The 25,259-nt window shown below is 41.6% G+C and overlaps 1 protein-coding gene across 1 annotated transcript in view; it reads left to right on the forward strand.

Annotated features, from left to right (window-relative positions):
- Positions 1-82: 82 nt before the first annotated feature.
- FHL2 (four and a half LIM domains 2) overlaps positions 83-25,259 on the forward strand; it is a 72,256-nt gene continuing 47,079 nt past the window's right edge. Inside the window, exon 1 of the mRNA XM_036028340.1 lies at positions 83-147. The gene's annotated coding sequence lies outside the window, so the exon portion shown is untranslated. The remainder of the gene's footprint in view (positions 148-25,259) is intronic.

Genomic DNA, 25,259 nt, shown 5'->3' on the forward strand with positions numbered 1-25,259 from the left:
TGTGCTCTGGACGTGCCTTATTTATAGCCCTGCTGGCAGATTGAGCAGCTGGCAGCAGCTGCACACACAGTTGCGGTAACCCAGCAGAGTGGTTAGCCCTGCACCGACACTGTCCCCTATGGTCAGGCTGGAGCAGAAGACAGACAGGTAAGGGCCTCAGTTTTCTCTTCCTCCTGCCTCTCCCTTGCCATCCTCCTTCCCTGTGTCTGCCTGGCTTTCACACCAGCTGTGCAAGCTTCATGCCCTGGGAGGGACCCTCTGACTCGGTCCCCTGGCAGGCCCTAGTAGAGACCCAGGTGGCAGCGACACAACCCCTGCCCCACAATCTTCAGGGAAGAACAGTACCTGCCCTCCTAGAGCTACAGCAGGGGCCTGCAGGCATACAAAAAATATGGGCGGGCCCTGGCTCACCTTACCCTCTTTGAGTGGGAATCAGAATTTACATTGAGTTTTGAACACCACACAGCTTTTTTTTCAGTGAGGACAGAAAAAGAAAAACATTAAAAATAAACATTGGATAGGGGAAAACCACAGTGCTCTGGAGATTTTTCTCCCTGGCAGGATTTCCTGAGACCCTGTGGTGAAAAGGCAAGTTACTGATGAGTCTGATTATGCTAGGAAACTATGTTTATACAAGAAGACTTATTACAGCTGATGGTTCGAAAGTACAGATAGCTGTTATGTGTTTTAAAAAGTGAATGCATTAATGTTTTACTAACTTCTAAAGCAGAATATATGTGAAATTCACAGTATTCAGTAATGCTTGAGCCAATGGCATAAATAATGTTAATACTGATGGAATGATATATTGGGTTGACCAAAAAGTTTGTTTAGTTTTTTCCATAAAATAAAAGACACATTTTCCAATAACTTTATTGATCTGAATAATTTGAGTATGTTGGCTAGCTCCAAGAGCATGGTATAATGTCAATTGTTCTCAATTAATATCTCAATTTGATCACTATCAACTTCAGCTGGTCTACCTGACCAGGAAGCCTCATCCAGTGAGAAATCTCCAGCATGAAACCTCACAAACCACTTTTTACACATTCAATCAGTCCCACACCTTCTCCATACACTGCACAATTTTTTTTGCATTTCAGTTGTGTTTTTACCTTTCTTGAAATAATAAAGCATAATATGCCAAAAATGTTGTGTATTTTCTTCCACCTTCAATATTAAAATGACTACACAAAAATTCACCAATTTTGATAAGTTTTTTTAAAATGTATGCTGATATGACAGCAGTCTCAATACAATCTAACAAAGTCATTTCAAATGAAGTCAAAAACAACCAAGTGCTACTAGGGGTATCACACAGAAAAAAACCCAAAGAACTTTTTGGCCATCTCAATATATAACAATAGGTATCATATACATATAAACATCTGCTAGCCAGACTCCACGCAAGACACTTTATCAAGTCTGATCTAAAAAAATTGTCATGTATTTGCTCTATTGTCATAGGTTTGCTGTTTTATTTGTTTTGTTGAGGAATGTTATTTCACTTTATCTTACTTCTAGGTTCATAACGAGATGTTCTGTGTCAAGTCTATTACATTTTGAGATCAATCCTACCTTATGAAAGTGTTTAATGATTATAGTTTGGAGGGTTTTTTCTAACATTAAGAAAACATTTGGGTGAACGACTTCCACAAAAAATTCCATGCTTCCCCAGGGAGCATCCCTGGCTGCTCACCTACCACCGGTCTTTGAGCACATTTTCCACATTTAGACTTCATTTGTCCCGTTGATGTTTCCAGAGTCCTCCATTGATTCCAGATCTTGGAGGGTAGACCTCTCTTTTTAGCCCCACAACTCTTAACGGGAACCCACACACTTTCTACTGGGTCTGTAAAATATTTCACATTTAAAATAGATAGCCAAAAAACTCTAAGTTTAAACCATCCTCGCTCTCGCCTCACTGTTAAAAAACAAAATCACTGAGTAAATTTGAAAGATCCTATTGACTTTACTCACCGATTCATGAATCAGTCAGCATCCAATCTATCAGAAAGAAAAGGGCTTCAAGTAGCTGTGCAAAATGAAAGACTTTTATAGGCATAAGGGAGTAGGATAAGAAAATTATACTGGGCAAAGAAGTGGGTTGATTATTACAAGGTCACTTTCCTTAGGGGATGGTGGGGAGTCCATGAGGCACATTGCCTCACTTGTACTGGTCAGGTGTTTCCTGATTGACTGATTTAAGGCTCCATTTCTGGGAGAAGTGAACTGTAATTAAGTCTCAGTTTGGTGACATGGGGCTTAGCCTAAGCACTTTCATGTGCGGTTTGTTGTCTTCTTTGTAACACCATCAAAGAAAGAGGTGAAATTATATTCATAGTGTTTATTTTCCTTTGTTCTTTTTCTTAGTATACAGACATGTGTTCACCATAGAAAATAGACTAGCAGAGAGAAGACAGTACTCAGCATTTTATTGTTTATCTTAATTATTCTAAGAGGTCCTTGATTGTAAGACCAACTATTATGTTAATACTAGCTTTAAAAGAGAGGGAAAATATTCCTACTATGTTGCACATTGATGTACTTTAAGATGAACCCTAAAATAACAAATTATGAAAGAAATAGAAATTATAATTAAGGAATGTATATGTACATATAGATACGCATATATAAATACAAGTTATTTGGTTATCATTTTTTGTTCAATTTATAGTCAATGTACTTTTACTGTGCATTTTAACTCTTGCTGAATATTGGTTGTCCCTTTATGACACCATGACTTACTTTATTTAGTCTGAATACTGAAATATCCATAACAGTCAAATACATGGGAAGTAAAAAGCATAAACTGAGATTTAGATAAGTAATTTTTGTCGCAATATAACTTGTTTTGAAGTATGATCTGAAGTATGATCTGAAGTATGATTTCTACATTATCAATGCTACCTACTGAACAGTAAAAAGACTCGACCACCTTGTGCTTTGGTCTGTATGCTCCCCATTTATCTTACTGATCTTCATCAATATTGATTTGTCATCCCTTCATCATTTGGGCTCTGACATACTAAAAATAAGGATGAAAAATAGAAAGAAACTAACATAAGGTGTGAGTGATTTGGTATTTAACAGATGGCTTTCATAAGTATCATTTATTTTAAGTGTAAGTTTATAAAAATAAAATTAATTTGAACTCTGAGGACAATTTTACAATTTGAAGCTTTGTTTGAATTTAAAAGATAAATTTATATAGAAAGTAGAGAAATTAAAAAATAACACCAAAATGTTAAATAGAAATAAAGCCACACCAAGACAAAAACAGATGAAATATGCCCCGTGTGTTTTATTAAGAAAGCTGTGTAATTAGATTTTAAAGAGAAAATGCAAGAATTTCATTTTGGATTTTAAGAAGTGAGTCTTCTGCTGGATCTGCATGAAGGGGGCAGAGGCATCTGAAGGAACAGGGGACTGACTATTTTCATGTTAAGAGCACCTTCCACCTGGGCTAAAGTCTGTGCTGATCAATCTAGACTAATTTCAAAATGTCAGTCCATGGTTTAACATGAATTCAAAATAGAAAAATACATGATATTGATTATTCTACTTCTCTCTTATCCATTGCTTTGTAGGAAGATAAAATAACTACCATGGAGGCACAAAGGGTTCTATGGCAACATATTATGTGTAATAACTAAAATGATAAAAGGTGCAATTGCCCAGGACTTCCGGCCAAGATGGAGGTATAGATAGACATACTGGGCCTCCTCACACAACCGAAAGTAGGACAACAACAAATTTAAAAACAAAAAAACAACCAGAACTGACAGAAAATTTAATTGTATGGGAGTCCAACAAACAAGGAGTTAAAGAAGAAACATTCATCCAGAACAGTAGGAGGGGCAGAGACGGGCAGCCGGGTAGAGAGGACTCCTGGTAAGGCAGTTGCTAGAGGACCGGGGTGGGCAAGGTGGTAGCTTGAAGACTGTGTGGTCCCACATTTGCATGCAGATAAACTAGGAAGAACAACTGGGGAGTGAGACAGACCACACAACCCAGGGTTCCAGCACAGGGGAAATAAAGCCTCAAAGCCTCTGACTGAAACACCTGTAGGGGTTGAGGCAGCACTGGGAGAAACTCCCAGCCTCATAGCAGAGTTCGTTGGAGAGACCCACAGGGTCCTAGAATGTACAAAACCCACCCATCTGGCATCAGCACCAGAAGGGCCCGATTCAATTGTGAGTAGTGGGGAAAGTGACTGAAAGCCAGCAGACAGCAGAGCAAGTGCCATTGTTCCCTCTCAGACCCCTCCCCCACATACAGTGTCACTACACAGTGATGTGATTGCCCTGCCCTGGTGAACAGCTAAGGCTCTGCCACTTACTATGTAACAGGGGTGCTGAGGCAAAAAAAAAAGGCCCAAATGAAAGAACAGATCAAAGCTTCAGAAAAAATACAACTAAGCAATGAAGAGATAGCCAACCTATCAGATGCACAGTTCAAAACCCTGGAGATCAGGATGCTCACAGAATTGGTTGAGTATGGTCACAAAATAGAGGAAAAAATGAAGGCTATGCAAAGTGAAATAAAGGAAAATGTACAGCAAACCAACAATGACAGGAAGGAAACCAAGACTCAAAACAACAGTTTGGACCAGAAGGAAAAAATAAATATTCAACAAGAACAGAATGAAGAAGCAAGAATTAAAAAAAATATATGTGAGGAGAGACTTAAGAACCTCCGGGACAACTTTAAACATTCCAACATCCAAATCATAGGGGTGCTAGAAGGAGAAGAGGAAGAGCAAGAAATTGAAAACTTATTTGAACAAATAACGAAGGAGAACTTCTCCAATCTGGCAAAGGAAATAGACTTCCAGGAAGTCCAGGAAGCTCAGAGAGTCCCAAAGAAGTTGGACTGAAGGAAGCACAAACCAAGGCATATCATAATTACATTACCCAAGATTAAATATAAGAAATGAATCTTAAAAACAGAAAGAGAAAAGGAGACAGTTACCTACAAAAAAGTGCCCATAAGACTATTAGCTGATTTCTCAAAAGAAATCTTGCAGGCAAGAAAGGGCAGGAAAGAAGTATTCCAAGTCATGAAAGGCAAGGACCTACATCCAAGATTACTCTATCCATTCCTGGTCCAAACACATATGAGCAGCAAGCAATCAATGCTTCTCTTTTAAATTGATGTTTCTCTGTCTTCCTTCCTCTGTCTCTAAAATAGCAATGAAAATATGTCCTCAGAAGAAGATTTAAAAAAATAGTAGCTAAAATTTATTAAATGATCACTATATCCAACAACTATGTACTAGCTAAATGCTCACAACCACCCTATAAATATTACTAGTATTATTATTCCTGTTTTCAGATAAGAAAACAGGTTTAGAAGTGTTATCCCCTATGGAAGTTGCAACCAAGTTAAAAATACAGTCTGGCCATGGCTGGTGAGGCTCAGGTGGTTGAAGCATCCTCCTGTAACCAAAAGGTTATGGGTTCCATTCCCAGTCAGGGCTTATACTTAAGTTGTGGTTCCATCCCCGATCTGGGCACTCACAATCCTGGTCAGGGTGTGTATAGGATGCAATCAATGGATATTTCTTTCTCACAGTGATATTTTTCTCTCCCCTTTCATCTCTCACGATAAAGCAATGAAAAAATGTCCTCAGGTGAGAATTTAAAAAATTTTTTTTAAATATGGTCTGGCTTCAAGGATTTCATAATCTAGTGACATTAGAATAACATGAGATCAATGTTAAAGCCATATGCAGTGAACAGTGTGGTTTGAATGCACAGGTGCTATAGGAATGGTGTGTAATAACCTGATAGGAATATTACTTGACTAGGTAAAACATGCTTGGGGTAAATTTTACATAGAGAAAGGTAGTGACCCTAAAGGAAGTAAAAAAATAAAAGGCCAGGACAGGTGGGGAAGGATGTGAACAATATGGACTTGGAAATGAATAGGATTTGTCCTGCCAGGTGAAAGGTGTGTCCTGTGTGTACAAGACAGTGTGCTAAATATGTGTTGGGGAGCAGGAACAACCACTGGGGACAATGGCTACTTTTCTTTGTTCTTTTTGAGACATTTCTAAAAACCAACACTTTGTAAGAGGAATAAAGAGGTCTCCTGCTCCTGCTCCCCAGTCTGAAAAAGAAAAAATCTTCTCTTTAAAGAATCTGAACTAGTACTTATTTGAATTCTAAATTTAAAATAAAATGAAGCTCTGAGTTAGGGAGGTCGTAGAAGCTGGCACTGGAGTGCATACCATGTGCACATGTGCCCACACACGGTGACCCGAGAAGCAGCTCTGTGAGGAACTCTCTGGGCTCCTCGTCGATGTATGAGGACCCTGAGGTGCTGAGGAGTAAAGGGGCTCAGAGCCAGGAGGTGGGGGAGCTCAGGTATGAACCCAGGCAGTGCACTGCCAGCAGTGACAGGCATCTGACCAGAGACTATTAGGAAAGTCTCCATCATAAAAACAGGATCTCACCTTAAAAATGAGTGAGGGCTTTTAAATTACCCCCCTTCTAAAAAAATTCTCCCTTTATTTCCAGTACCTTCTTGAGAACATGGGAAGGCTGTTCACCTGCTTAGTTATACCCCAATAGCTACCACAGTGTTTTGCACACAACAGCTGCCTGTAAATATCTACTAAATTGTTGTCTTTAACTCAGGCATAGGAAGTATTAAGATCCAAAGAAAGGAGCCAGAAGTGTCCCTTGTTACTAGTCCTGTTCCTCTGCAATGCTGACTCGAACAGGTTTGAAATCCACTCCCTACCCTTTGATATACAGCACAAGGACAGAATGGTTTCAAACCTGTTGCAATAAACCCTAATATTTCATGATAATGTATCTCTGAGGAATAAATCCTCTGACTTGGAAGTTTTTATTCACCAAAGTCTGTGTGTGAGTGTGTGGGGCTGAGTATGTGGCACATATCTGTGAGTGTGGGTGGGAGGATGCAGTGTGAGTTGTGTGTGTGAATCTGTGTGTTTGGTTGGGGGGTAGGAAAGAGGTTGGAGATGCTGAGTAAATTCTCAATGGTGTAAGCTTCCTTTTTCAAAAGCTCTCCAATTTTGTTCTGAATCTCTTAATTAACCATTAGGAAACAACACCATTTTGTTCTTTTAACTTAATTTAGTAAATAACAAAAAAATACAGGTTAGGGAGAATAACCTCCTTCTTTCAAAACCTTAACTTTAATCACACTGAATTATGAACCAAACAGTATGTCTCCCAATCCTTAAAGCAAAAGACAGGGGCCAGTAAAACTTTAAATCAGTTACATTCAGTAAAGAAATCATAAAGTGCATGCAACAATGAAAGTGAAGAAGTTTTATTGTTTTATAGATTTTATTTATTTATTTTTAGAGAGGGGAATGGAAGAAAGTGAAGAAATTTTAAAAGTAGGGGAGACAAACCCCTTTTAGGCACCTTTCTCTCTAGTCCTATAAACTGAAAATGAAAAAATCCTATAAACAGGTGCAAATTTGTTGGCACTCAAATTAAGCAGCACCAGCAACTATCCAAGTGAGGGGAGAAACATTTACAACCACAGTCCCATGTCTTAAATACTCTCAGATGGAAAAACTCTGAGGACAGTGAGGAGGGCAGAGTGAGGTCCTTTTAATCAAAACAGAGTTCTCAACAAGTCAGGAGGCTTGGAATTCACAGTGACAAGTTCAACATCATCTAAGTAATGAAATTTCTGCAGAGGAATTGATAGAGCCTTCTACCACTGTTAAGCAGCAGCAGTAGAAAACCCTCCAGTCTGGCTGGGGGTCAGCTTGGCAGGATCCTGGCACCCGGCCCAGAGCTGTTTCTACTTTTGTGTACAGTACTTCACTGTTTCCTAGGCAGCTGCAGCAAACCTCTGCCAGCTGGAGCAGCTGGGCAGCTCCACAGGTCAACGTGAGCTCAGCTCAACCACAAGTCTCTTTTTAAAATTTGTTATCATTTTCATAACAAATTAGATCATGTCTCTCACCTGCTCATAACTCTCCAATGGCACCCCAAATTAAAACACAATCTCAGTGCTACATAACCTACAGAGTCCTACACTGACCCAGGCCCTGGGACTCTGATCTCATCTCCTCCCTTTCTCCCTCTCCACCTAGGATGCTCTTCCAGTCACACTGCCCTGCTCCAGGGTATTTTCACTTGCTGGTATGAGTGAGCTCCCTGACAAGAAAATCACACACCTTCCTCCCTCCTTCATTCACACCGTATCTGAAATACACCCACCCCAGCTAAAATTACTGTCTAGCTCCTTACCCTAATCTACTTCTGTTCAAAACACTTGCCTCACATTATCCACACTCACAGCTACATATGTATCAGTGTTTGTGTGTCCCTGAATAACATGAGAGCTCCAGTTGCAGCAGAGGCTCGCTATTTTGTTCACTGACATGTCCCCAGGACTTACAACAGTGAGTGGCACAAACTAGGTCCTAAATAAGTGTTTGTTGAAAATGAAGGCTCAAATTCTTTACAGCTTTTCACCGTAATTCATATATCAGCATCTATCACAAAGTAGTCTTATCAGGATCCAAGTCTAATGTTCCCCTGTCCATACTTAAACCTCATTTCAAAACTTTCACTACTTTTTCATTTTGTTTTAAGGGACAAGTGAAACCTAGGAATAGGGTCGTTTGGGCTTGGATCCCAGCTCTGCCACATACAATGTGCCCAGGCAAGAAATCACCTTCCCAGAGCCTCCTCTTTAAAGAGGATAATGACAAGAACCTCTTAAGGCACTTTTAAGGACCCAACAAGGCAGTAAAAACACTAATAGCTACCATTCATTGAGGAGCACATGCCATGTGCCATAAAGCGTGCCGTGGGTTTGCTTCACGTTGTCCTGTCTGCACAACAACTATATGACATAGGCACTATTAGCATTCCTGGTTACAGATGAGGTAACAAAGGAAAATCCAGAAAAGTATCCTTAACTAAGGAGATGTAGTTGCAGTTGCCATATTAGTTTCCCATTGCTGCTATAACAAACTATCCCAGTCTGTTGTCTGAAAGCAACACAAATTTGTCTTACAGTTCTGGAGGTCAGAAGTCTGAAATGGTGTCACTGGGCTAAAGTCTGTGACAGCAAAGCTGGTTCCTTTGGGAAAGAATTGGTTTTTGGCTTTTCCCAGCCTCTAGAGGCCTCCTACATCCTTTGGTTCATGGCCCTTTCCTCCACTTTCTAAGCCAGAGTTAACATTTTCAAATCTGACTCTGACTCTCCTGCCTCCTCTTTCCAGTATAAGGACACTTGTGATTCCGTGGGGCCCACCTGGATGATCCAGGATAATCTCCCTAATCGAGACCCATAGTATAATCACCTGCAAAATTCTCTTACTATTTCTGGGGATGAGCTTTGGGAAGCCATTATTCTGCCTCCCAGTCACTGAGAAGCAGACATGGGATTAGCCCTATCATAATCTCCTGCCCACTGCACTACTTAGCACACACTACAGCCTTTTGTGTTTCACAGATCTTTTTTCCTTGGTTATAATGAGGGGAGGATGAAAAGCTTGGATCTCAGTTTGGATTTTATATGACACTAAACTGGACGATTTGTCCCCTTGTGCCCTACAATGCACAGGATGCCAAAGAGTCACAGTTAACTCTACAAAGCACCTTATCTTAATGAGCCAAGTTTTAAAATATTCAGTCTCCCTTTATCCTCACCCATAGTATTTACTTTCAAGAAACCATAAATATTCCATAAAAGTAGGTTGCAAAGTGGTAATGACCTGTTTGGAGGCCACGCTGCTCACGGTGGGGAGGTGCCTGGGGAGGGGGGCCAAGTCACATCCCAGGGCAGTCCCAGCACCAGGATGCCCCACAGTAACACAGCAGGTGGAGAAGAGCCCATTAACACCCAAGGGGCACCAGGACAGGCTGGGTGACTTTGCTCAGGGTGCTCCAGTGACATATTCAGGGCCCAGCAGCACAGGTGACAGTGATGGGAGGCTGGGGAAATGCCAGCCAACAGCAGGGCAACCTGATGCACCAGGATCAAAGAGACTGGACACTGAAGCCACATATCAGCCATGGAGGGTAGTGTGCTGTGGGTGTCCAAGTCATGCTGGCACCTAGGATGATTCCCGGCTCTCAGGGGCTGGACAGGGTCTGACGGCAGTTCTGGAGCCAGGAAGACTGGGGGGGATTAGAAGGAGTCCACAGCTCAGCAAGGCCCCTGATTCCCAAATCTGTGGCAGTTGAGCCATGTCAGACCTCATCTTGAGTGGCATCAGGTTGCCCCTATATATACATGAATACCCTCTTCTGACTTGGGGATGGCTCAGGAGCCACCAGGGTGGGAAGCATGTGAAAGGGCTCAGTGTTCCAGGTGGAGGGACTGGGGTTAACTTGGAGGGGCCCCTGCACCACAGGAACCAGGCATGTGGCATGATCATGAGTTTCAAGGGCAGGTATCCAGTCGCATTATTCCAACCCTTTCTGGGGTCTATTTCAGTGTTAGAAATTAGTAAATAAACATATGAACTGTGTGTTTTTGTGACAAAATGATGATGATAATAATAATAATAATACAGATTGTATGCCCTATACATATTTTCTTCGATTATCCACACTTAGGGTAACCATAGAATTTATGGTCAAAACTGGGACAGTTTGAGAAGCAAAGAGAATGCTTTCAATAAGTATGCTGAGTCAACAGGTAGAAATGGGCAGATCTGAGGGCTGCAGGAGGGTCCAGTCACTGGGCCCCACAGCTCCTTGTTTTATAGGCACCAAGGGCCCCTGTGGAGCTGCCTTGGATGGAAAAACATTTAGAGGGATTTTTCAATTCTCATAAGCTTCATGCCACCTCAGACATTTTTATTCCTTCCACAAGGAAGATAAAAAACCCTGAAGTAGGATTTCCTATAACATACAACTAGGCTGTGACCTCCTTATACCGGCCAGTATGTTAAAATCAAATGTGTTTCTTTCTTCAAGAGATTATGATTTGAGTTTCAAGGCCTCACCTTGTAGCTTGATTTTCTTTTATGACATTTTCCTAAATTGAGGTGACTTTCTTCTCTGCTGTCACTCTACAGGAAACCATGAGTTCACAAAAAGCTTTCCTCTGGCCTGAATCTGGCCTAAATGCAAGTTTCTCAAACTAGAGACCAGTTTCATAGCTCTGTGTGAGCCAAGAAAACCATTTAGTGGATTGAAATCTGCATATTTTTAACAATAAAATAAAATACACTAGAATAGAAAAAATAGAATAAAAGAGAACAGAATATGTCTCCCATAGTAAGGATAAGCATTATTTCATAATAATATTTTTCCAGCACCACAGGAAGGCTTGTGTAAAAACATCTTTCCTGGTGTGGGCCATCATCAGAGCTGGCGATCCACAGCTGTGGCCATACTTTCTGGTCCTTTTTTATTTTTGCCTGGATCCTCACAGGGCCAAGGGCAGCTTACTCACTCCCATGGGCTGCTCAGACATCCTTCTCTGCAGATGGCCTAGTTTGATCCTTTGGGCTGGAGGCAATGAAGTGGTTTCCTACCTGATCAGTTTTATAGACATAAGTCTTCATGGGAAAAGTAAAAGATCAAAACAAAACAAAAACCTGTGAGGTTCACCAAAGAGTGAAAGGGTTCTGTGAGCAGAACTCTGAGAAGCTAGAAAGCAACGTGGCTAATTATTAGGAACCCCAAACCTCTTCTGCACATCCACCGCCCAGCACTGTCTGTTCCTCAGTGTACAAGTACAGATTGTTTGTGTGCGCCTGTTCTAATTCACCCCACTTATGTGCCAAAAAACAGGTAAAATATCTCACAGCCCGAGGGTCTGGCTCCTTCCTCATTGTATTAGGGTCTCTGCAGCAGCCTCTTCCTGTAATTCACAGAAGGTCTGAGGGTGGTTAACTGGTTACCCCCACATCAAAGGCTGCCTTTTATGACCACTGGCTAGTGGGAGGGAAAAGAGGGGACCCTGGTGCTGAGCAGAAGGGAGCCACACTAAGCAGGCAGTCTGGAAGGAGTGATAAAGCCAACTGTATAGGTATTTTAATAGATTTGCTGTTTCCATTCTTTACCATGTGTTTTTCATTCTGCTTTGGTTATTTTTGACTTGACTTATGAAGCTCTGCCTCTTGGTTAAAGTAACTTAGACTAAGCAATTGCTTTTCTACATCAAAAATGCATATGGATATTTTGGGTGGGGCTGGGATGATGGTAAGGGGCTGAGCCAAAAAGCACATTGCCTTTCAGGAGGCTGAGTATTTCTCTCTTACCTCTTCCTTATGAGAATACAGAACCCGTGTTTCCAAAAGCCCAGAGCACCTTGACAAATGTAGATGGCAATACACTGTGTCCACTGTGGATAGGCACCCCCAAAGGGTGATGAAATGGTATGGCCATTATACCGTCAGAGAGGAAGCCGGTATCTTTTCATCAGACAGGCAAGATGCAAAGATACACAGCCTTCCTGCTCTAGCAATGTGGTGGACTCATCTGAGTGATCCACCAAGTACCCTCTCTTTGTACCACAATCTTCTCTCCTCTAAAATGCAGATAATTATATTTGTAAAGGGTTATTGTTTATGAAATATGCTTCTGAAATCTTCAAGTGGCTCTCAAATAATTAAAAGTTGAGCTACAATTTGCAATCATTTGAAAAGCTGCACTTAGCAGCCCCTACCTCATTCAACACTATTGGCCACTACTCCTTGAATTATTTTAGTCATTGATATCCACTCTCTCTCTCCTGGTTCCCGGATCCCTGGTCTACATGGGTGCTTTCTCCTCTACCTACCACTTAAACTTCAAAGGCTCCTGGAACTTGACCTTTGACCCAGCCCTCACAATCCACATCCCCCTTAGGTTACTTACCCACTCTATTGGTTTTTGTTGTTTTTAAGCTGCCATTTGGCTAGTGAATGCTTATAGCCATATCACCAACTCTAACATCCTGCAGCTTGTTCATACAAGCTTGGGAAATTTTTCTATTTGGATGGTCTTCCTGAAACCACTTCAGTTTCAATAGGTCAAAACTGAAATCATCCTGTACCACAAACTTGTTTTTTCTATTTTCCTGATGATGGTACCTGTCATTTATCTAAGCCAAAGAAATTATCTTGGATGCATCCTCAGGATCCAATCATCTATCATAATTTTTACTGATTTTATGTATTTAATATTCTTGAATGGCTCCTACTCCTACTACTACTGCCCTCATTCCTAATCTACCTTCCTTTGAAAGGACCAAGGCAGCAGCCTCTTGTCCTTGGGTTTCCCAAAAGTGAGGTCTGGGTTTTATTGAGGAAGTGCCCCAGTAGGCAGTGGGGAGGGGAGGAAGATCAGCAAGAACATGATTCCAGGACAAGTCCCAGCCTCAGCCAGACCCTGCTGACGGGTTTGACCTGACTAAGGAAGGGAACTGCACTGCCACTTCCCCACATCTGCCAGTGATTGTCAAGGGCACCCCAGGACTAGAAGTGACACAGCTCCAATAGCCTAAAGGCACTCGACACAGAGACAGTGAAAGAGCACTGGCAGAATCTCCTATGCTCCTAAATGAGCCCCTAGTAGATTTCTATACTTGAGTCAAAGTCATCTATCAAAATCAAAGAACGAACCATGTCAGTCTCCTGCCTACGCTCTCTCAATGACTCCCAGTCTCCTAGCTGTACTTTATGGAAGTGGCCTCCATTCCCATCTTCACAGGTATCAGAATTAGACAGGGGGATGGAGTCTGTGTTAAAGCTCAACATCCTCTCCTGAAGATTCATGCTGCCCACTGGCTCATTAAAGGCTCTGAAAAGTCCTGTAGTAAAGATACCTGTTAATGTGTTTAACTTGGGAATTACCAGCCCTATCTGACCTTAATCTTGAGTGTTAGCTTGTATGTGTCATGTGTGAGGTACCTCTTACACATGCTACCTGCAGACCTGAGTGGGAGATGCTGGCCTATAGGAGAAAGCTCCTTAGTGTGTCATGTAAGGTTTTCTATGGTTTGGTCCCACCTCCTCTCAGCCTCATGTCTGGCTCTGGTAATGCTGAACTGTGTGCAAGACTTGACACAGGCCTTGACGTGTCACAAGGGCCTCTGTGTCCCATTAATGCTCTCCAATTGGCCACCTCTTTATGTTTCTGTCAAGGCTCAGGCCAGATGATATCTCTTCCAAGAAAAGCCTTCATAGGACCTTGTATTAGTTAGAGTTTCTCTAGAGAAACAAAACTAATGGTGTGTGTGTATATGAGAGAAATTGATTTATTATAAGGAATTGGCTTCTGTTATTACATAGACTGAGAAGTCCCAATACCTTTAGGGTGAGTCAGCAAGCTAGATACCTAAAAATTAAATGTTGTATTTCAAGTCCAAAAGCAGGAAAAAAAACTGATGTCCCAGCTTGCAGGTAGTCAGACAGAAAGAACTCTTTTTCACTCCAGGGAGGGTCGGTGTTTTGTTCTGTTCAGGCCTGCAATTGATCAGATGGATCCACCTTCTTTAGGGAGGGTAATCTGCTTTACTCAGTTACCAATTCATATGACAATCACATCCAGAAACACCCTTGAAAAAATGCCCCAAATAATGTTTGACCAAACATCTGGGCACATAAAATTAAACATGACAGACCCTCGGGTCTGGCTAAGTGCTTTCCTTTGCTACCATCACTTTCTACACATACACTTTCCATATCTTTGTTGTTGTTGTTTTACCATCTTAATCACTTTTAAATGTACATTTCAGTAATGTCAAATATATGCATGGACTGAGGCTGGGATTTGACCTGAAACCATTTCCTTGCTTAGCTTTCTCTCCTTCCCTGTCCTGTTTCCCTGTTTCCACCACTGTTAGGCAGCAGGTCTCCAGAGGATTTTCATACTGCAGAACTGAAACCCTGTGCCCATTGAACACTAACTCTCCATTCCCTCCTCCCCCACCCCCTGGCAGCTACCACTCTACTTTGTTTCTATGAATTTGACTACCCTGAGTGCGTCATGTAAGTGGAATCATACAGTATTTGCCTTTTTGTGACTTATTTTACTTAGTATAACATCCTCAAGGTTAATCCATGTTGTAGCAAGTGTCAGAATTCCCTCCTTTCTTGAAACTGAATAATATTATGTTGTATGTATAGACCACGTTGTGTTCATTCACCCTTTGATGGACACTTGAGTTGCTTTCACTTCTTGGGTATTGTGAAAAATGTTGCTATGAACATGTAAGTGCAAATATTTCTTTGAGACTCTGCTTTCAATTCTTTTGGATATATGAGTAAATATACTCAGAGTGGGATATACCTTCCAGAACTGAACCCTGACCAGATCTTACTGGGCTCTCACCTTTAGCCAGCTGGCTCCCTTCCTCCCAGTCGCACTGGACTTTAAACTCTGGAAGGAATGGGCTGACATTTCTTTATTTTTGTGGCATTGTGAGGATGAATCACTCAGCAAACAGGAAGTTTCTGACTGATCATTTCTTCCTGCCCACCATCTTCAATCCAATTGCTATGAGAAGGATGTCAGATGAGCTTTTATTGTCAAAATAGCTCTGAGTTTCAGGATCTTTTACAAATTGTTTATTTTAAAGATTAGGATTTGGGGTGATTAGGGGAAAAGAATTCTAACTATAACCAGGAATAAGAAACAAGGGCTGTTAACTTGGGCTCGAAAGTAATTAATGCAGAAAAAATGTTGTATATTATACTTTGTTTTCTTTAAAAGTTCACTTTAAATGTGACAGGATTGATCTTTGGTAATACTCTTTCTAAAGTTATCATTTGTTTTTATTTTCAAAAGTTACATTTTGAAAGTTTAACTCAAAAATAATACTGGGAAATTATGTTAATATCCTTTAATTTTTGTCTACAGTTTCAAATATAGTGGGTGTCAGTCTGTCTTTTTAGGATCAGCTTTATTAACTGAGATAAAAATGAACAAGTCTCATTACCCAAATGAGTACCACACACACATGCCCACAGAGGCCCATTTGGAATTCTTTCATGTTGGTTTGTATTACTGTTCCCCTCCCTTAAGTTTCATGAGGATTTGGTTCAAAGCCAAAATGGTGAACATTTTGCAAGTGATGAAATAGAACTTGAAATCTTAAAATAAAAACCTTTTATGTACTAGACCCCTGGAATCTTACCTGAGGTTTGTTTAACAGGCAGTGCATATCTTCTTAAAGTAACTAAGCATATTTTTATCACATAACTTTTCTCCATGCTCACAGCCTCATTGCCGCCACCTGCATTTGGCCTAGTAGTGCTGTTAACTTCTCTCTGATAGAGAAGTTACTCATTTCACTCCTTCTCATTGCAGTCTTGCTGCATTTCTTTCCACCTATGTGGACCCCTCTGGTCGCCAGCACAATAAAAATGCAAGCTCATACAAGATGTGCATATCATACACTTCCCTCTGGTTGCCTGTGCCAAGAAATCCTTCTGGTCTGAGTAAGACCATCTGAAATGTTGGTTTAGACACCACCAACAACTTGCAGTGTAATATATGACACATTTACCAGAGATTGGCAGTCAAAATAGACTTCAAAGGCATTGCCCTAATAAATCTGCTGACAAGTAGCTTACTGACATTCAGAGAACCTCTAGCAGAAATGCTCAGTTAAAGTAGGCTGTGGCACCTGACCTGGGCTCGTGCCTTAATCTTCTCTCTGCCAAGAGACCAGCCTGACCCCGCCAGACATAGAGAAGAGAAAATAATTCATTTTGCAGCTATTTGGGTTTATTTTTCTTATCAGGGCACACGCCTGGTCATTTTCAGGACCATGAAAAGAGACAGAGAAGCCAGGCTTCTAGTAGGTGAAGCAGTTGCCAATAAAACTAGCCTGGGTTTCAGACTTGCCAGATCTTCTTCCAGCTGGTAAGCTGCTTTTTTTGTGGAGGAAAAAGTCATATGCACAGCCCTGCTCTACTGCATTCCACCCTTGGTGTGAGCGTTGGAGGATGCTGGGTCTTGCCTCCCAAATCACAGCCTCTGCTTCCAGCTTTGCCAGGGTGTAGATAGTAATCTCGGGATCCCTATCCAAGTCTAAAAACTGGGTCAAGGCACCTGGTATTCCTTGCCCTCTGGAATGCCTCTTTGTTCTGGTTAACTCTGCTGAAGGCCCTCGAAGTAAGAAGCAGGCAGAAGTCGGCTTGTTCTCCTAGTTCAGGCCCTGGGGAAGGCTGGGCCAGGATGCGGCTTGTTACTAACACAGCACGAGCTTTTCCTATCTGATCCACACTAGCAGCTCTGGGACTCCAGGGAAGTCAGGGATGAACTGGAGATGGTTCCAGGATGGATTTATGTTACCTCTGCCTCTTCTTTCTGGGACCAAGTACCTTGATAAGCATTTAAATGATAATGTTATACACATCATATGCAGTACTCTTCATAACAGTAGACCAGAAGGTTGGTCCTAAGCACAATTACAATACAATTAGCAATGTTATTAAACAAAAATGTAAAATTTGCTATTAACTTGGGGGCTGATCTACTAAGCTTGCATATACCCTCTACACTTACCCTACTTTCCTTGTTTGCTTGGTTACAATATCAACCCTACTTTCCTGACTTGCTCAGTTATCATATCATGGCCTGTCTTGACATGGCTGAAACTAAGTTGGGAGAGTTTTGGGGTAATTTCAGGTTTTTCTCTAAAACCATCCCTGACTTCTAGGTGAATAGTATCCAGCGCTTTATTTGCCCATATAAGGTAACTAGCCAAGTACGGCCTCCTCACTTATTTACCAAATGGAAGCTTCCTTTTTCTTCCTCTCACCATCTTCTCCTTTCCTGTTTTTCCTGCAGACAGTCTTCTCTTGTTCTCTGTGGGACATTCTTTACAGCAGGCCTGCATGGCACCTCTCTATGTCCCCAAAACTTGTTGTACATAGACTTTCACCACCCTGGCTCAGCACCCCTCAGCCTACCACACCTCAGCCTTTCCTATCACTGTAGGAAGGTGTCCTGACCTGGGACTGCCAGAGGCTCTCCCAGGTGCCCCTCCCCCATCACCCTCCCACCATGGACACCGTGTTGCATGGGAAGTTCCTCTTAAACCACCTCTCCTCCTACAGTTTCAAACAAAAAGGGAAGAACTAAATCTTCCAAGACTCTTAGTCTAAATCCACACCCATCTCACCTTTCTATACAAAAAAAAAAAGTCAACATACCAGCAGTCAAAAGAAAAAAAGAAAGGAAAAATTCTTTGTAATATTTTTTTTACAAAGAAATATTGCTTCTGATGAATGATTGCTTCTCTAAACTCCTCATTCTAATCAGGGTTGTGAAGACACTGATCTCTCTCTGTGTGTGCCCCTCGCACATGAGCAAAGGAGGCCTGTCCAAAACAACAGAATTCTCCCTGCAAGCCCAGCTGGCTGTGTGAAGGTGTACTTCTTGTAAGTGGAAGGACTGGTTCCAGTCTTGGTTGGGAAATATTCTAAGATGGCCTGCTGATGGCTAAGTCAAAATCAGGACTACATGGTTTGGAAAACCCCGCAGTCATCTCCATGAGTGTAGATGCCAACAATCAAAAAAAAAAAAGGCAAGCTTACTCATTGGGTCTACCTTTGGAAATGTTTATATATCAACAGTCTGAGTGAATGAAGGAAATAGAGAAGTTTTTGTTTTATTTTTCTGAGTGATTTCACCTTAAAACAGGTACAGTTGGAGGCAGATAAGCTATATGCTTCTGTCTGGGCTCATCTCTGCAGAGACTGTTTATCAGAAGCAGCTTCAAGGGTGGGGGAACCCCTCTTCCAAACTATGCAAGGTTGTTGTCACTAAATAGGCAACAGCAAGTAGACCTGCTCCACAAATGGCCCATAACACATGCTCATGACACCGTGGAGGAGAGAACTTTTACGAATTTCTGTGGGATACAGGACTTTTTAAAAGCATTTGATAGAAAATCAAACATGCCCAAGCATTGTTTAAGGACATGAACACCACATTCAGTTGCTAAAAATGAAGACTGTAGACTTCAAGGAAGTCACTCAATGAGCCCTAGTCTTAGCTGTTGAGTAAGGCCCAGGAAAAATGCAGCAGCAGGAGCAGGTCAAGGGAAGCATACCCCACTTTATGAAGACCTTGATCTTGGAGATAGAAGCAGTATCCCAAGAACTTCCCCATGCTGACCCCTCTGGCCCTATTTTCAGCTTCTTAACCTCTGACGCCATCTGGAAGGACAGGCCCTTCTGCCTTACTTTAATTCAAGTTATTTGCTAGCTGTGTCTCAATGCAAAGCCCAGAACTGAACTGCCCAATTGGCAATGGGCTGGGATTTTTTTTTTTTTAATTCAGGGAAGCCCAAAATGAGCCCTTGTATGGCTACCCTATATTGGCTACCTTATATTAGGCATTTTTAAAAAATTGGAATCTAATTCAGTAAATATTGACCAAGTTATAAATTGCAGAGAATATAGAAATTAAGGTCTCAATCCTTGCCCATAAGGGGTCTCACTCCTGTTGTTGTAAAGAAGGGAAGGATGAGACAGTATGGAATGATAAAAAATGAGGCTATCGATCAGTTCCCTGCATAGCCTTTCTAGGGAAGACACTTTATCCAGGCTTTAAAGAATATGGAGAAACTTGCTAGCAGAGCACAATGAAAAAAGGAATCTTCCTCCTCATACCCCTTTCACTCTGGCTGCAGGTAGAGGATATAGGAGCAAAAAGAATGAGCCAGAAGGTCTCAATGACTGCTTAGCTTAGGATCACAGTCCCTGCTCTCCTGACCTGATAACTTTTCAAACATACTCACTTCTCAAGCATGTCCTTCGTCTACTTTTAATATGACCTGGAAATTCAAGGAACCAATCGAGACACAGGGAAATGGACACCCTACACTAAGCGATGAGAGTGAGAACTGAGTTCATACAATGTTAACAAAGCCAGGGAACTAGGTTACAGTAAGGCCATCAGCAAGATGAAAATATAATTTCAAATTGTTGAAATAAAGGCAAAAGAGAAGGAAAAAAGAAAAGATGTCTCAAATTTAAGAACATCTAGATGAACGTTTTCAGGTATCTGATGGTCATTTGCCACTGGAGCTCCCTGTATCCCTGCGGGGAAGCTCACAGCTAATCTGGGACTGTTACAGAGTAATTGCTCAACATCTCTCACTGCACAGAAATTTCCAAAAACATCATCAGTTAGCATGGCTCAGAATTTTAAAACATATGTGTGAGTGGCAGGGGGGTTAGTATGGCAAGTATAAGCTGAAGGTCAGTTATCTCAGAAAATCTTTTCCTGGTGTTTCAACAATTACCATTGCAATGATGTAAAAAGAAGGTTTTGGCTGTCCCAGAAAGCTTTTTCATGACTCTTAGGTCCAATGTTAAAGCAGTTTCTGAAACAGGTGGAAGATTCTCCTTGTTATTCAGAAGAACATAAAGCAACATATAATACAGCTTTTTATCTCACATCAATCCACACCATGGTGAAGAATCAGCCACAGGAGATATTCTAGAAAATGTTCAATTATTTATTAGCCATAAAAATGACTTGAGAAAAGTTAAATAATTTGAAACAACCCTTTAAGGTAACAAGAGAGGTGGTATATTCTTTGCTTCACAGGGGAGATGGGGACACACACAAAATTTAAGGGTGTTTGTTACCTAGGGCACACATACTCCTCCATAGGGCATCCTGAGCCCAAGCTCAAGCCTGCTCTCTGCGGATGGCTCCCTGGCTCTTCCTAGCTAGGCCAGTGGTTTTCCTGTTATTGACCCCAATCAAAGGAGAAATAGTACAAAGGGACTTTAGTGGCAGGGGAAAAAGAGCTTATGATTTTAAAGTATTGACTCATAAACTTAATTCAATAAAAACATCTAGATTTCAGTGTGGTTTAAAATCAACATTCTGAAAAATAAGTGAGGAATGAAAAGCCTCTATTTCTAGATGCCAGGAAGAATTGTCAGAGTCCACATGTAAAGGAGCTTTAGATAACCTTCTCTTCTAATTGGAAAAAAAAAGACTGAAAGAAAAAAAAAGCTTCAAGTATTTTAGGGGCACAAATATGTTTCATTTGAAATGAAATTCTGATAGGTTTGCACAGACCTTAGAACACTTCTACTTATATTATTTTTTAAATTATATTTCATTGATTATGCTATTACAGTTGTCCTCATTTTTCCCTTTTTGCCACCCTCCACCAAGCATCCCCCCACTCCCTCAGTCAATCCTCTCACCATTGTTCATGTCCATGGGTCATGCATATAAGTTCTTAGCTATTCCATTTCCTATACTGTACTTTACATCCCCATGGCTCTTCTGCAACTACCTAATTGTACTTAATGACTTAACCTCTTCACCTATTCTCCTACAGCCCCCTCCTATCTGGCAACCATCAAAACACTCTCTGTATCCATAATTCTGTCTCTGTTCTTCTGGTTTGCTTAATTTGTTTTTTTAGATTCAATTGTTGATAGGTATGTATTTTTTTTTCCATTTTATTGTTCATAGTCTTGATCTTTTTCCTAAAAAAGTCCCTTTAACCTTTCATATAATAATGGTCTGGTGATGATGAATTCCTTTAGTTTTTTCTTTTCTGGGGAGCTCTTTATCTGCCCTTTGATTCTAAATGATGTCTTTGGTTGGTAGAGTAATCTTGGCTATAGGTCCCTGATTTTCTTGATTTTGAATATTTCTTGCCAGTCCTTTGTAGCCTGCAAAGTTTTCTTTTGAGAAATCAGCTGACAGTCTTATGGGAACTCCTTTGTAGGTAACTAACTGCTCTTCTCCTAGTGCTTTCAGATTCTCTCTTTATCTTCAACTTTTGGCATTTTAATTATGATGTGTCCTGGAGTGGACCTCTTTGCATCCACTGTCTTGTGGTTCCTGGACTTGCATGTCTATTTCCTTCACCAAAAATTAGGGAAGTTTTCTTTCATTATTTTTTCTTTCAAATAGATTTCCCATTTCTTGTTCTTTCTCTTCTCCTTCTGGCACCCTTATGATGTGAATGTTGGAACACTTGAAGTTGTCCCAGAGGCTGGTTACACTATCCTTATTTTTTTATTCTTGTTTCTTCTTGTTGTTCTGATAGTTTGTTTTTTGCTTCCTTATGTTCCATGTCATTGATTTGATTTTTGGCTTCATCCACTCTACTGTTGTTTCCCTGTAAATTGTTCTTTATTTCAATTAGTGTACCCTTTGTTTCTGACTGGATCTTTTTTATGTTGTTGAGGTCCTCACTAAGGTCCTTAAGCACCTTATGACCGGTGTTTTGAATTCTGCATCTGATAGATTGATTATCTCCATTTTGTTTAGCACTTTTTCTAAAGTTTTGATCTGTTCTTTCATTTGAGCCATGTTTCTTTGTCTTCTTGTTTTGGCAGCATCCCTGTGTTTGTTTCTATGTATTAGGTAGAGCTTCCATGACTCCCTGTCTTGGTAGTGTGGCCTAATGTAGTAGGTGTCCTGTAGGATCTAGTGGCACAGCCACCCCTAACACCTGGGTTGTGTGCTCAAGATGTGCCCTTCATATGGGCTGAGTATACCTTTCTCTTATAGCTAAGCCTTGGTTGCTGTTGGAAGATCGAGAGGGATTTACTCAGGCCAGTCAGCTGCAAGGATTGTCTGTGACTTATCAGAAACCTCCATACTCCTTGGAGGATCAGCTGTTCAGGATCAGAGTGGTAGTGCTCTGATGTAGTCTGCAGCTATCCACTGGGTAAGCTGGCCCTAGGGTTTCTTAGGTGGTGCAGGCCAAGGTCAGCCCCCACCTGTGTTTTGCCCAGGACCACCCTGCCTGAACTATAAAGCAATCTGAGATGGCTGCTACTTGTGCTGGGCTTGGAGATTCTCAACAAAGCCAATCTGTGAACCTAGGCTGGCTACTGCTAGTGCCAGGCCTGGGAGTCACTGAGGCCAGCTCTTGCTTGTTTGAGAGGATTTAGGAAGTTCTGAAGCATGAGTCAAGACTGGCCATTCACATGGAAAAGAAGCTTGGGTGGCCCATAAATTTGATGCGGCTAACTTTCTCAGGATCTCCAAGGCAGGTCAAACAGTGTTAGCCAGGTTGATGGAGTTTCAGATATGGCACCAGCTTGCCAGCTCTGTGGGAGGAGGGTTTAGGAAAGGGACAATGGCTTCTCCTTGCCTTAATGCCAAATATTTCAGTTCCTCCCTCTACTCCACTGGTGCCCTTCAGGCTGCCACCCTAGTGCTGGAGCTCAGTGGGAGTGAGCATGAATAGGTGAGTCCATGTGTGGGTTCTTTAAGAGGAACTGCTTGGGGCTCCAGAAGTTTCTTCCACGGACTCAATGCCCACTGGTTTTTACAGCCAGAAGTTGTGGGGACTTATTTTCCTAGCACTGGAACTCTAGGCTTGGGGGCCTGGTGTGGAGCTGGGACTCCTCGCTCCCAAGATATCTCTCCTAAATTTTTATACACCACATGTGGGTGAGGGACCAGCCCTTTCCACATCTGTGCCTCTTCTACAAGTCTGGATGGATGTGGTTTCTTCAATTCCATAGTTGTCAGATTTCCATTCAACTTGATTTCTGGCTACTCTGTGTGATAGTTATTTTATATTTTAGTTGTAATTTTGAAGTGGTTGTATGAAGTGGCAAACCATGTCTGCTTATGCCACCATCTTAACCAAAAGTCCTAGTACCACTTCTTTTAAATGGATTTTGGTATCGCTGATAAAAGGGAAAAAACTGCTGGCAAGCAGAGAATTGAATGGATTACAGAAGAAAAGGACTGAAATCAGAGACAAATGATCTCAAATAAGAAGCAAGCCTTCTGGGTCCACATTATAAATAATTTTCATTTGAAACTGTCCAGCATCATTTACTGACCCACAACTGACTGCAACTGCAATGTGAATGGTTTCATTTTATTGGTCATTAAGCCCCCAATGAGAAACTTTCTTAATGAGTTATCAAAGCCACATGGAAACTTGTATGAAGTGCTACAAATAAGATTAACCAATGGAAAAAAAAAAAGATTAACCAATGATGGCAAACTCAGACTCAGGGAGTCGTTTGTGGATTTGGCTCAGAGTCAGGCATATTTTCAGACTTCAAACACTGACACTTTGCATCCATTAAATCAGTCTGTGAAAAAAAAAAGAGTGAAGAAATGAGATTCGGAAACTTTGTGTCTTAAGGAAGAGCCAAGCATTTTACCTCCTAACCAGAGCATGGCCAAGGAGAAAAGGGAAGGAAAAGAGTGTGCTGTTGTAGAGGGCTAATTTTTTCCTGAAAATCTAACAGGCAATGGACCAACATCTGGGTCCTACTAGAATGTAGCTATAACCAGACCAAGGTAGTTGGCACAGGCAGGTGACCATCCTGCCTTCAGAGTCATCTTCCATAGAGGTTTTCCTGCTTTGTTCAGGAAGCTAGTACTTTCAGGAAAGGTGAGTCCAAGTGTCTGAGCCACCACACTGGGGTCTGGTGCTGTGTCGTGGGGAAGCCCCCAAAGTCCTGCCTTCTGACTCCACTCCCCTACAGGGAGCGTGGGGAGAATTCACCCTTTGACCACAAGTTGTTATGATCTGAGACAATCACCCTCCAACCATCTGAGACAATTAAGAATGATTACCTCTGAATCAGGGGCAAATCATCCACTAGTTTCCTGCCCAGGGTTTGAGTGGGTGGAACTGCCTGTGAGAAACCCCATTGTCAGTGGAATAAAAGTGCTCTAAAAATCTTCATTGAAGTGGTAACTAAGGTAGGGAAGTCTGACCATACCCTGCTTCCCCAATCCTGTGTTTTCACAGGTTTCTCTTTCTTCCTGGTGATGGTCAGGTCTCCTAGAGCCAGTGCTGTGGGTCTTGGTTCACCGGCCTCCCTGGTCCACCTGATTACCCACCATCTGGCTTGCAGTCCCTGGCCATTCTGGAAGCTCTGCCTTCCTCTGGGCCTCTCTGTGGAGACAATTAAGTTTCAGCATTTGTATCACTGAGACACAGGCTGGAACTTTTTGTCTTGTAAATTTTGTATCTGACAGAGTGAGTAATGCTTGCTATTGGATTTAGAGTTCCTGAGTCTTGTCTATGTTCGATCTACCTCTGTTCCCATTCCCTACCCCCATAGAAAGGGACATCTCCTAGGGTTTCAGGTAAATTACTGAGTCCAGTTGGAATTCCTCCAGGGCATTTTACCCAGAAGCACTGTCAGTCATCAGAATTACCTGCAGGGCTTGTTGAAACAGAGCTTGGCCCAAGAATATTTACTTCTAGCAAGTTTCCTGGTGATCCTGCTGTGGTTGGTCCCAGACCACACTTTGAGAACCACTGGCCCACACCATAAATTCTTCCCTTTCTTTCCTCCCTTCCTAGATATGCTTCTCCCTGAAACCTCC

This window comes from Phyllostomus discolor, chromosome 6 (assembly GCF_004126475.2).
Source record: "Phyllostomus discolor isolate MPI-MPIP mPhyDis1 chromosome 6, mPhyDis1.pri.v3, whole genome shotgun sequence".
NCBI classification, from domain to species: domain Eukaryota; kingdom Metazoa; phylum Chordata; class Mammalia; order Chiroptera; family Phyllostomidae; genus Phyllostomus; species Phyllostomus discolor.